This window comes from Hordeum vulgare, chromosome 4H (assembly GCF_904849725.1).
Source record: "Hordeum vulgare subsp. vulgare chromosome 4H, MorexV3_pseudomolecules_assembly, whole genome shotgun sequence".
Classification (NCBI taxonomy): Eukaryota; Viridiplantae; Streptophyta; class Magnoliopsida; order Poales; family Poaceae; genus Hordeum; species Hordeum vulgare.
In genome coordinates this window covers 430,159,021-430,173,555 of record NC_058521.1, presented here as the reverse complement: position 1 = coordinate 430,173,555, position 14,535 = coordinate 430,159,021, and the positions used below count along the sequence as shown (strand labels likewise).

Genomic DNA, 14,535 nt, shown 5'->3' with positions numbered 1-14,535 from the left:
GGCGTCGGGATCGAATGGAGATTGGGAGAGATCAAAATTTCTAAATTGTCGCTTATACAACCCCACCTTTAGCCCCGGTTGGTGGCACCAACCGGGACCAAAGGTCTCTTTTCAGCAGCCCAAAGGGCGGGAAGCAGAGGCATTGGTAACGGTTGGTGGCTCAAACCGGGACCAAAGGTCTCTTTTTAGCAGCCCAAAGGGCGGGAAGCAGAGGCATTGGTACCGGTTGGTGGCACAAACCGGTACCAATGCCCCCCTTTAGTCCCGGTTGGTGCCACCAACCGGGACCAAAGGCCTTGCGCGGTGCGGTGCTATGTTTAGTCCCACCTCGCTAGCCGAGAGGGGCTCGGAGTGGTTTATAAGCCCTGTCGAACCAACCACTTCGAGCTCCTCTCTACTGCAGGATTACGGGCCTAAATTCACTCTCTCTGCTTGTGGGCCTATTGGGCCTACTGCGGGCCTGCATCCTGGCCCTAGTAATGGGTTTCTAGTCGTATGCAGGCCGTGGTGGCCCTGTAGGTGGCACTTTTTTTAATTTTTTTCCTGTTTTTTGCTTTCTTTTTTGTTTCTAATTACTTATTTATTTTCTTTTACGATAATTCTTTTTGCTATTAAAGTTTGTAACAAAATTCTAATTACTTATTTATTTTCTTTTATGATAATTCTTTTTGCTTTTAATGTTTTGAACAAAATTCTAATTACTTATTTATTTTCTTTTATGATAATTCTTTTTGCTATGAAAGTTTGTAACAAAATTCTATATAATTTTAGTTTCAGTAATACTACAGGCAAAAACTGGATGCACTTCGTGAACAAAACGAACAATCTCTTTGGAAGTATCAGGGTTTCATAAGGAAACTCGTCTCTTACAAAGGGATTTCATTTTTTTGAACTTATTTGAACTCCATAGTTTTTTTGTGTTCAAAATGCACCACCAAAGCCACATCATGAATTTACAACCCTTTCTGACTTCATTTGTTATTTTTCATGCATTTACTGATTATTTTGAGCTATAAGACCATGAAATTGAAAAGCATTTGAAATGAACTCTGAAAAGGTTCCAAGTTGGCATGGTATCATCATTTCACCCACATAGCATGTGCGAGAAAGTTGAGAGGGTTACGGCAAAAACTGGAGGCACTTCGTGTACAAAACGGACAATCTCTTTGGAAGTATCAGGGTTTCATACGGAAACTCGTCTATTACAAAGGGATTTCATTTTTTTGAACTTATTTGAACTCCATATTTTTTTGAGTTCAAAATGCACCATTCAAAGCCACATCTTCAATTTATAACCCATTCTGACTTCATTTGTTATTTTTTATGCATTTACTGATTATTTTGAGCTATAAGACCATGAAATTGAAAAGCATTTGAAATGAACTCTGAAAAGGTTCCAAGTTGGCATGGTATGATCATTTCACCCACATAGCATGTGCGAGAAAGTTGAGAGGGTTACGGCAAAAACTGGATGCACTTCGTGTGCAAAACGGACAATCTCTTTGGAAGTATCAGGGTTTCATACGGAAACTTGTCTGTTACAAAGGGATTTCATTTTTTTGAACTTATTTGAACTCCATACTTTTTCTGTGTTCAAAATGCACCATTCAAAGCCACATCATGAATTTACAACCCTTTTCTGACTTCATTTGTTATTTTTCATGCATTTACTGATTATTTTGAGCTATAAGACCATGAAAATGAAAAGCAATTGAAATGAACTCTGAAAAGGTTCCAAGTTGGCATGGTATCATCATTTCACCCACATAGCATGTGCGAGAAAGTTGAGAGGGTTACGGCAAAAACTGGATGCACTTCGTGTACAAAACGGACAATCTCTTTGGAAGTATGAGGGTTTCATACGGAAACTCGTCTGTTACAAAGGGATTTCGTTTTTTTGAACTTATGTGAACTCCATAGTTTTTCTGTGTTCAAAATGCACCATTCAAAGCCACATCATCAATTTAGAACCCTTTCTGACTTCAGTTGTTATTTTTCATGCATTTAGTGATTATTTTGAGCTATAAGACCATGAAATTGAAAAGCATTTGAAATGAACTCTGAAAAGGTTCCAAGTTGGCATGGTATCATCATTTTACCCACATAGCATGTGCGAGAAAGTTGAGAGGGTTACGGCAAAAACTGGATGCACTTCGTGTACAAAACAGACAATCTCTTTAGAAGTATCAGGGTTTCATACGGAAACTCGTCTGTTACAAAGGGATTTCATTTTTTGAACTTATTTGAAATCCATAGTTTTTCTGTGTTCAAAATGCACCATTCAAAGCCACATCATTAATTTACAACCCATTCTGACTTCATTTGTTATTTTTCATGCATTTACTGATTATTTTGAGCTATAAGACCATGAAATTGAAAAACCTTTGAAATGAACTCTGAAAAGGTTCCAAGCTGGCATGGTATCATCATTTCACCCACATAGCATGTGCGAGAAAGTTGAGAGGGTTACGGCAAAAACTGGATGCACTTCGTGTACAAAACGGACAATCTCTTTGGAAGTATCAGGGTTTCATACGGAAACTCGTCTGTTACAAAGGGATTTCGTTTTTTTGAACTTATTTGAACTCCATACTTTTTCTGTGTTCAAAATGCACCTTTCAAAGCCACATCATGAATTTACAACCCTTTCTGACTTCATTTGTGATTTTTCATGCATTTACTGTTTATTTTGAGCTATAAGACCATGAAATTGAAAAGCATTTGAAATGAACTCTGAAAAGGTTTCAAGTTGGCATGGTATCATCATTTCACCCACATAGCATGTGCGAGAAAGTTGAGAGGGTTACGGCAAAAACTGGATGCACTTCGTGTACAAAACGGACAATCTCTTTCGAAGTATGAGGGTTTCAAACGAGAACTCATCCGTTACAAAGGGATTTCATTTTTTTGAACTTATTTAAACTCCACACTTTTTGTGTGTTCAAAATGCACCATTCAAAGGCACATAACAAATATCTAGCACAAGGAGAAGAAGGAGAAGCGACCCCCACAACAAGAGACGACATTCTTCTTCTCTCATATATGGTGGACACTAGCTCACCTGATTTTTCAACCGTTGATGATGGTCGCTACTCCTACTTCCCCTAGTGCATAACAAATATCTAGCACAAGGAGAAGAAGGAGAAACGACCCCCACAGCAACAGTCGACATTCTTCTTCTCTCATATATGGTGGACACTCTCACACCTGATTTTTCGACCGTCGATGATGGTCACTACTCCTTCTTCCCCTAGTGCATAACAAATATCTAGCACAAAGAGAAACTAGACATATATAAATTGGTCCAAGCAGTACATGATACTAGTGCAAACAGTACATAATAATAGCTACCATAGATATATATACAAGTGTTCGACGTTGAGAACACTACTCGTCTGAATCGTCTGAATCAGAATGTCCACCTTATTCGAGGTGATGCTGGCCATAGTTGACGACTTGAATCTTGCGGTACAACTCGTATGAAACGTATGCATGTTTTGCTGCATACTCAATTTTGATACGATCAAGTGGGGCCTTCTCCCAAAGTTTGTGCTGAGACTTTGGGAAATTGGTCTTCATATTACCATACTCCTCGTCGATCAAGGCAACTGCCATATGAGCCATTGAAGTCCTGACATGTCGAAGCCTGAATACCCTTTGGAGATCAATGAGGCAACTAGTTGGTATCTCAATACCGAAGCTGTACCTCATATTCAGCTTGTCGTTCGTTATGTCAACGGTAGCAAAAGTGATGCCGCTGCGAAGGAAGTCCATGAGTTCTGGACAATGCTTGTCACTACTGCAACAGAAACAAATTAAACTAGAACAAATGTTACATACTGATGCAATAAGGAAATATGTTTCACTACAACTAAAGAGAAAATTATCTTTAGGATTCAAATGGAACATATTGCTATCCTATGCATTTTCATATCCTATGAATTGATCAAGAAACCGTAAATTAACTATGACATATATATATTCTCCCACGGTTTTGCAAATATTCAATAAGCTAGACATATTGCATATTGCTATCCAATGGAACCTAGAGAGATCACTATAGCTATCCAATGGAACCTAGAGAGATCACTAGCTATATGCAATTTTCATGACTATGACATATCATATTGCTATCCAATGGAACCTAGAGAGATCACTAGCTATATGCAATTTTCATAACCTTGGATCAAAGAACACCGCATAAAATTGTATCACTACAACTATGATTTCAATGGAACATATTGAACCAATCAGATTTTTCAGATTGTGGAACACTATTCCAATCAGATTGTGTTCCCTTCAACTAATCAAAATTGTTTCACTACAACTATTTGAAGCGGACCAACTATGATTCCAATGGAACATATTAAACACTAGTTGATTCTAATAAGATTTTTCAGATTATGGAACACTATTCCAATCAGATTGTGTTCCCCTTCAACTAATCAAAATTGTTTCACTACAACTATTTGAAGGGAACCAACTATGATTGAAACAAATAAACTTACAATGTCATTACCTTGGATCAAAGAAAGTCTCAAAACTTACCTGCCCATTGGAAGATCAAGAGATGGTGTTTGAAACATAGTTGGATGATGGCAACACCGCGTTGATCGGTCGTGTACTCCAGATCAAGCCCCAAGAACTTCTCATGATCCACTGCGGCGTCAAGCCATCGTTCCTTGAACTGTCTAAGAAAATGCGGCACCTCCCTGCTCTCGTTCGTGTACACGACATCGAGCTTGGTCTTGCCATGTGCAAGCACCTCTCCAAAGCGAGTTGGCATGGTGGAAGAAGAGAATGGAAGAAGAGAGGGGAAGAACAGAGCGAGAGCGAGAGAGGAAGAAGAACAAAGAAATGGCGACGCGACAGAGACTCTGCTTCGGTTGTGGTTTTGGGAAGCGGGATGCAAACCGTTTGGGCCTTTAGTTGGGTTGAGCCACCAACCGGGACTAAAGAGGGATACCAATGGTTGCCACCACTACGGCAGGCCACGTGTCATACCTTTAGTCCCGGGTTGAGCCACCATCCGGGACTAAAGGGGGATATGAACGGTTGCCACCACCGCGGAACACCACGTGTCAGTCGCTGGATCTTTAGTCCCGGTTTTTGGCGCGAACCGGGGCTAATGCATCGAACCGAACCGGGGCTATTGCCCCGCTAGGGCATGGCAGCTCGAACCGGGACCAATGCCTAGTATTGGTCCCGGTTTTAGTTTGAACCGGGGCTAATATGGTTTTGGGCTTCGACCGAAAGACCCATTTTCTACTAGTGTTAGTGAAAAGGGTGGCTATATCGTGTAGTTTGGCAAGATGGGCTACGACCGTCTCAGACTCATAACCGTGAAAAGGATCAGATTCGACTAGAGAGATTATCTCAGGATTGACAGAGAATTCATAATCCTTATCGGTGATAAAGATAGGTGAAGTGGCAAACTTCGGGTCATATTTCATCTTAGCTTTCAGAGATTTTTCCTTCCACTTGAGAAGTGATTTCTCAGCGTCATAGGCATCCTTACACGCAAGAAAATCCTCACCTATCTCTCCCTCCATAACGTAACCCTCAGGTATATCAGGCAATTCATATCTAGGAGAGCTAGATCTAGCAGGAGCAAAAGCAGGTTCTATCTCAATAGTATCAGCAGTATCAGAAGCATCACGAGCATTGGCAGTAACTCTAGCAATATGAGCATCAAGGAACATCCCTAGTGGAACATCAGGCAAAGTAGCATCTCTAGCAGTATCAAGCATAGCATCATCAGGCAAAATAGCATCTCTAGCAGTATCAGGCATAGCATCTCTAGCAGTATCAAGCATAGTATCATCAGGCATAGCATCTCTAGTAGTATCAGGCAAAGCAGTATCACGCATAGTATCAAGCATAGCATCTCTAGCAGTAGAATCATAGGCATCATCAAGCACAGGCGACATATCAAGATTTCTAGCAGGAGGTGATGTCGCAAACTTACTCATAACTGAAGGTGAATCAAGTGCAGAGCTAGATGGCAATTCTTTACCTCCCCTCGTAGTTGAGGGCAAGACTTTGGTCTTCGGATCCTTCAGATTCTTCATAGTGATCAGCAGATATAAATCCCAAGTGACTCAGAGAATATAGCAATACCTCCCCCGCAACGGCGCCAGAAAAATGCTTGATGTCAACTATTCTTCCCCTTGCAACGACACCAGAAGAATGCTGCTACCACTCTCCGGCAATCGAAACTAGAAGAATGTTGTTGACGACCCACCAGCGCGTGGGATCGTAGCAGTTTTCGAGGGTAGAGTATTCAACCCAAATTTGTTGATTCGCCATACAGGAGGTGAGAGAATACTCTCGAGTATAAGCAGCTGAATTTATCAGATTCAACCACACCTGAAAGATTAGTATCTGCAAGCAAAGTAGTAACAACAAAGTAGCGAGTAACGACAGTGGCAAGGAACAATAGTAGTGACAGCAGTAGCAAGTAGCAATAGTAGCAAGCGACAGTAGTAACAGGAGTAGCAGCAGAGCAAGACAAGTAACAGCAGTAGCAACAGTAGTAACAGCACCAGAGCAAGACAAGTAACAACAGTAGCAACTGTAGTAACAGCAGCAAAGCAAGACAAGTAACAACAGTAGCAACAGTAGTAACAACAGCAGTAGGACAAACTCGTAGGCAATGGGTCGGTGATTTGTTTGGACAATATTCATCATGCAACAGTTATAACATGGAGAGATATGTGGCTAGCTCCCGTTCGTCAATGTGATGTAGGCATGCATTCCGTGTGTCGTCATACATGCTTAGGGAAAAGAACTTGCATGACATCTATTGTCCATCCCTCCCGTGGCAGCGGGGTCCAAAAGGAAACTACATGATATTAAGGTTCTCCTTTTAATAAAGAACCGGACCAACACATTAGCACTTGGTGAACACATGAACTCCTCAAACTATGGTCATCACCGGGAGTGGTTCCGGTTATTTTCACTCCGGGGTTGCCGGATCATAACACATAGTAGGTAGCTACAACTTGCAAGATCGGATCTAAAACACACATATATTGGTGACAACATAATAATTTCAGATCTGAAATCATGGCACTCGGGCCCTAGTGACAAGCATTAAGCATGGCATAGTAGTAGCAACATCAATCTCAGAACATAGTGGATACTATGGATCAATCCCCATCGAAACTAACTCGATTACATGATAGATCTCATCCAAGTCATCACCGCCCAGCAAGCCTATGAATAGATTACTCACGAACGACGAGGAGCTTCATGGAATTGGAGAGGGAAGAAGGTTGATGATGACGATGGCGACGATTTCCCCTCTCCGGAGCCCAAGACGGACTCCAGATCTGCCCTCCAGATGAAGAACAGGTGGTGGCGGCGCCTCCGTATCGCAAACGCGACGAAAACTTCTCTTTTTATTTTTTCTGGGACAAAAGTGAACTTATAGACCTGAGGTTGGGGGCGGCAGGGCTGTGTGGGCCCCACAAGCATGCCCACCGCCACCAGGGGGTGGTGGCGGAGCCAGGGCTTATGGCCCACTGGCCCACCCCCTCAGGTGGAATTTGGCGCAGATATTTTCATATTTTCCATAAATGATCTCCATAAATTTTTAGGACGTTTGGAGAACTTTGATTTCTGCACAAAAATAATACCAAGGAAATTCTGGTGAAAACAACGTCAGTCCAGGTTAGTTCCATTCATATCATGCAAATTAGAGCCGAAAACAAGGGCAAAAGAGTTTGGAAAAGTAGATACGATGGAGACGTATCAAGGCCCTCCAGGATTGGATTTCTCTCTTTGTTTCTCTCGTGTTTTTGTGACTTGTTTTCTGGCTCTTCACCGTTTCCTAAATATACGGAGATCCGTAACTACGATTGGGGTGAAATTTTTAGGGTTTGTTTTTCAGAAGATTATCTTTCTTGCGGCCAAAGGAGAGCTGCAACCGACTTAAGGGCTGGCCACAAGCCATCAACGCGACCCCACACCCTGCTCGCGCCCGGTTGGCTTGTGGTACCTTCGGTCACCCTCTTGTGTTGATTCCGACTCCCAAAATTGACATATATTCCAAAAAAATCTCCATAAATTTTTATCACGTTTGGAGTCCATTTGGTATGGATTTTCTATGAAACAAAAAACACACCAAAAACAGGAACTCACACTGGGCACTCGGTCAATAGGTTAGTGCTCAAAAATAATATAAATTGGAAAATAATTACTAAAAAAGTATCCTAGAACAATATATAATACCATAGAATAATAAAAAATTATAGATACGCTGGAGACATATCAAGCATCCCCAAGTTTAATTCATGCTCGTCCTCGAGTAGCTAAATGATAAAAACATATTGTTTTTGATGTCACATGCTACCCAATATGTAATATTTTGCGTGTATGCTCACTGAGAAGCGATGAACTAACATACATTGACACAGTAATACTTATATGCACAAGCAACAAAATCATCAATCTTTCAAAGTATATGATCCTCAAAGAATGTTTACCCCCATTCATCTGATTATATTATCAAGGCATGGCTCCATCTTCACCACATTAATACAAATGTCAAGCAGCACGGTGCCCAAGTGAGGGAATTGGATCATACTTTCCCAATATGCCTTAACACGCAATATATGAGCGTGAACCATGGACATAGCATAAAGGTGGAATAGAATGTGGTGGTAGGTTTCAAAGGGGTAAAAGTGGAGAAGAAAGTCTCGCATCAACTTGACATATCAATGGGCTATGGAGATCCCCATCAATAGATATCAATGTGAGGAGTAGGGATTACCATGCAACGGATGCACTAGAGCTATAAGTGTATGAAAGCTCGACTGAAGCTAAGTGGGTGTGCATCCAACTTGCTTGCTCATGAAGACCTCGGGCATTTGAGGACGCCCGTCATCGGAATATACAAGCCAAGTTCTATAATGAAAAATTCCCACTAGCATATGGAAGTGACAAAACAAGAGACTCTCTATATGAAGAACATGTTTCCACTTTGACGCACAAGTGTGGTAAAGGATAGTAGCAAAGTCCCCTCTCTGTTTTCTCTCATTTATTTGTTTTTATTTTTTATTTTTTTCATGGTGGGATTTTATTTTTTTCGCCTCCCCCATTTTTTATGGTGGGCTCATTTGGCCTCCCTCATTTTTATCGTCACTCGGACAATGTTTTAATACTGATGATCATCACACTTTTATTTACTTACAACTCGATACAAAAAACTAATAGGATGATATGACTCTATATGAATGCCTCTCGAAGTGTACCAAGATGTGCAATGATCTAGCATAGCAAAAGATATAAAAAATCAGACAAGCCATGTAAATATCATGCTAGCTATCTTATGATCATGCAAAACAATATGAAAATGGAAGTACAAGTCATATGAACTGACGGTGGAAGTTGCATGACAATATATCTCGGAATGGCTATGGAAATGCCCTGATAGGTAGGTATGGTGGCTATTTTGAGGAAGATATAATGATGCTTATGTGCAACAGAGTATATCATGTCATGGAGGTTGGATGCACCAGCGAAAGTTGCACCAATCCTCAAGGTGATAATGGGCAATGCACGATACTGAAGAGGCTAGAAAATATGAGGAAGTGAGATTGCGTATGTCCATGGTGTTAAATTAGTCATAAAGAACTCATATACTTCTTGCAAAGTTTTTATTAGTTTTATCACAAATCAAAGTTCTACTCACATGCCCCGAGGGAGAGGTTGGGAGGAATTAACCATCGCGCGACTCTGACTCGGAACAACACTAGGACTTCAATGAGGAATATAAATGCTCACACATCATCACCATGCCCTTTTAATTTTTAGATGAACAAGATGTTTAACACCTCTTAATACCGACACTTCTATGAATCAACAATGATGCGCTGACACCCTTTCACATTACTACATCAATATCATTAACCCATAATTTCTCTTTAATGTGCTACATGAAGGTTTTGATTATCACTCCTTGAATACCTATTATTTTTGGACTAGTCATATAACCCATGCAAATTACCGTCACTATTTCTTGACTCTCAAACAAATATAAGTGAAGAACGAGAGTTTAATTCTTTCTACAAAGGATCTAGACATTCTCTAATAAATATAAGTGAAGCAAAGGAGCATTCTACAAATAACTTCTATATGTAGAGAAAGATGCATCCAACTTTAAATGATATAAGCGAAGCACATGAAGGATTCTATAAATAAACTCAAAAGATATAAGTGAAGTGCAAAGAGCATTCTATAAATCAACCATGAACTCTCCCATACCAGCATGGTGCATTGCTAAAAGGAAAATAAAAGACACACGACCCTCCAAGAATTTATGCATAACATGTGAACAAAACAAAAACAGAGACATACCGATAATTATTGAAGAAGAAAGATGGGATGCCTTACGAGGCATCCCCACGCTTAGATACTTGAGTATCCTTGAATATTTACTTGGGTTGCTTTGGGAATCCCCAAGCTTGAACTCTTTTCTCCTTTTCTTCGCATATCGATACCTCCTCAATCTTTGAACACTTCACCCACACAAAACTTAACATAACTTTCTTAAGAGAGGTTAGTTCATATAACATCAAATCTCATCATGTCCTGCCATAACATTATGGCATAATTATAATATAACATTACCCACTGTATGCTATGACAATTATATGGCTCCCAAGTCAATGGAGTTCAACAAGAATTCAAAACATAAGCACACAAAGCAAATATAACAGCAATCTGTGAAAAACAAGACAGTCTGTAAAGATGCAGATGAAATGTATACTTCTGTCACTCAGAATATTCTAAAAACTTAGGACGTGGTAAAATATCTACATAAAAGTACTTTGTAACAATTTCAGATGTTTTTGATGTTCCAGAAGAATATGAAAAATCAAACACTAGAGCCAAAGTTTCTATTTTTTGCACAACACATATCAAACAAGCAATTCAAACATCCTAAAGGTAATTCTTGGAACTTATTATTAAAAACAATATTATGAATAACATCTAACAGAGAACAGTAAAATAAAATGATGCTCTGTAGCGACCCGACTCAAAACGAGTCAAGCCTCTGTGTATCTGTGCCATCCCTGGATCAGTATGCTGGCACACATAGTACATCAATCTATATATCAAAGTGCAATCACATGTAAATAACGTAAAACTGATATATACCTCAAAATCTCAGCGGAAATAGTCAAGGGAGTGGAGTCCCAATAAACACCAACGGCAAGTTGAGTGCAGACCGTAACCCTGAATCGTACTCTTACTCGTCGAAGAAAATATCTGCAACATAAGACGTTGCAGCCGTGTAGGTTAGCATATTGAATAGGCCAGCAAGTCACAAAAGGGAGGGGTAAAAATATCATCTATACTATATGCATTTATGGCAGGTGGGGCTGTAAGTTTTTAGAGGAAAGCAAAGTTTTCTCCTACAACAAGAGAGGGGCTAAAAGCAAAATATTACTACGTTGTTGGTTGTTAATGAGATGGTTCCGCCAACCAGTTCTCATACCCAAGTTATCAATATTACCCACATCAAATATATATAATGGTGTTGAGAATTCCTGATAGTTTCAGTTCCTTTGGCTCAAGTTGTCCATGACCGTGGACACGGCTAATCAATTAGGTTTGAGTACTTTGCAGAGTTTTGCACACGTTCCCCACAAGATTTGATCGCCTCCGTGTATGTCCTCGCACTTCCGGGTGTTTGAAGACCGGATTATCAAAACATGGTCTTTCAATGGGTTCCTCTGATCCTCTATCGGTGCCCATCCAATCCTACTGTTCTTCTACATCTCGTAGCACCGCCTGTCCAGAGTCACCACGTTGTCCAACCAAGCCAGAGCCCATAATGACTTGTGGTTGTCCAGGTAAGCCTTGGGTCTTGAAAATATCCGTCCGTCTCTTTGAGCCTGGGTGAAGCTTTCCGCAAGATGTCATGGCGCTTCCCCATGCATCCCGGCTCGTCCACTGGTTTCTCCAGGGAGCCCATTGATGTCAATGGTTCTTCTCCTTTGCAACGGCACCAGAAGAATGCTGTCACCACTCTCCGGCAATCGAAACTAGAAGAATGTTGTTGACGGCCCACAAGCGCATGGGATCGCAGCAGTTTTCGAGGGTAGAGTATTCGACCCAAATTTGTTGATTCGCACGACGGGAGGTGAGAGAATACTCTCAAGTATTAGCAGTTGAATTGTCAGATTCAACCACACCTGAAAGATTAGTATCTGCAAGCAAAGTAGTAATAGCAAAGTAGCGAGTAACGGTAGTGTAACGAGCAATAGCAGCGGCAAGGAAAAGCAGTAGTGATAGCAGTAGCAAGTAGCAACAGTAGCAAGCGATAGTAGTAGAAACAGTAGCAGCAGAGCAAGACAAGTAATAGCAGTAGCAACAGTAGTAGCAGCAGCAGAGCAAGACAAGTAACAATAGTCGCAACAGTAGTAGCAGTAGCAGTAGGACAAACTCGTAGGCAATGGGTCGGTGATTTGTTTGGATGATATTCATCATGCAACAACTATAACACGGAGAGATATGTGGCTAGCTCCCGCTCGTCAATGTGATGTAGGCATGCATTCCGTGTGTCGTCATACGTGCTTAGAGAAAAGAACTTGCATGACATCTATTGTCCATCCCTCCCGTGGCAGCGGGGTCCAAAAGGAAACTACGGGATATTAAGGTTCTCCTTTTAATAAAGAACCGGACCAACGCATTAGCACTTGGTGAACATGAACTCCTCAAACTATGGTCATCACCGGGAGTGGTTCCGGTTATTGTCATTCCGGGGTTCCCGGATCATAACACATAGTAGGTAACTACAACTTGCAAGATCAGATCTAAAACACACATATATTGGTGACAACATAATAATTTCAGATCTGAAATCATGGCACTCGGGCCCTACTGACAAGCATTAAGCATGGCAAAGTAGTAGCAACATCAATCTCAGAACATAGTGGATACTAGGGATCAATCCCCATCAAAACTAACTCGATTACATGATAGATCTCATCCTACTCATCACCGCCCAGCGAGCCTACGAATAGATTACTCATGAATGACGAAGAGCTTCATGGAATTGGAGAGGGAAGAAGGTTGATGATGATGATGGCGACGATTTCCCCTCTCCGGAGCCCAAGACGGACTCCAGATCTGCCCTCCAGATGAAGAACAGGTGGTGGCGGTGCCTCCGTATATCGTAAATGCGATGAAAACTTCTCTTTTTTGTTTTTTCTAGGACGAAAGTGAACTTATAGACCTGAGGGTGGGGACGGCAGAGCTGTGTGGGCCCCACAAGCCTGCCCACCGCCACTAGGGGGGTGGTGGCGGAGCTAGGGCTTGTGGCCCACTGGCCCACCCCCTCAGGTGGTACTTGGCGCAGATATTTTTTATATTTTCCAAAACTGCTCCCCATAGATTTTCAGGATGTTTGGAGAACTTTGATTTCTGCACAAAAATAACACCAAGGCAATTCTGCTGAAAACAGCGTCAGTCCAGGTTAGTTCTATTCAAATCATGCAAATTAGAGTCCAAAACAAGGGCAAAAGAGTTTGGAAAAGTAGATACGATGGAGACGTATCACCCATCTAAACCGTCCTTCACCCAGAGGTATATTTCGTTCTGAGGTCTTGCAAGTGTTGGAGTCTTCAGGTCTTGAGTATTAAGTTCTCACAACACTCATGGTAAACACTCAACCAAAACACAGTCTACTAGGAGCATAGCATAATAACGTCCCGACCAAAGTAACAAGGGGGTCGGTGCCTACCACATGATACTACATCAAGATCCAAAATTTCCAAGTACCTACTTTGCATGCAATTGGGTGAAGATAGGTAGAACTACAATGCATATAAAACATAGGTAATAATATGATCAACGTGACTTGTCTGGTGAGGTTGATGAAGAAGAATTATCGTTCTCGAGAAATACGTGATAGAATTATTCGTCACTCTCCGATGAAATCTATATAATCAAACATAGTATTCACATAAGCACTAACACTAGCAATCATTCTAGCAATCAAATAACAAACAACAATAAAAGTTGATGCAATCAAAAACAATAAGAAATATCGAATAAGAATCCAAAGTAAATTTCAAAGAAAACTAGGGAGTCTTCTACTACATCAAACACTAAATAGTTTTTGTTCTAACTGAAAATAAAACACTAAAATAGTAAAATAACAGAGAATAAAATATAAATTTAACTAAGATAAAATAAAGTATTTTTCATAAAACTTTTTGAAAGTATTTTCAAATGGGAGTAAACTAGTAGGGAAATCAATTGCAAGTTATTAGAGAACTAGAATTGATTTCATGATAAAAAATAAAATTTTGTTTTTTGTTGAAAACCTACTGTTAACTAACAGAAAACAAAATATAAACTTTCTCAAATATGAAATAAAATAATTTGAAAAACAATTATAGAAAAAGAAATAGCCATAATCCTAAAAGAACTAAAATAGAATCTGTTTCACATGAAATGATGAGTTAAAATACTCCAAAAGGTCTGAAATGTTTCCCACTGATAAATAATATCACTAGG

The 14,535-nt window shown here is 40.4% G+C and overlaps 1 protein-coding gene across 1 annotated transcript in view; it reads right to left on the bottom strand.

Moving 5' to 3' along the window:
• Positions 1–14,535, bottom strand: part of LOC123450583 (bifunctional TENA2 protein) — an 84,184-nt gene that overhangs the window by 16,845 nt on the left and 52,804 nt on the right. The window lies entirely within an intron of this gene.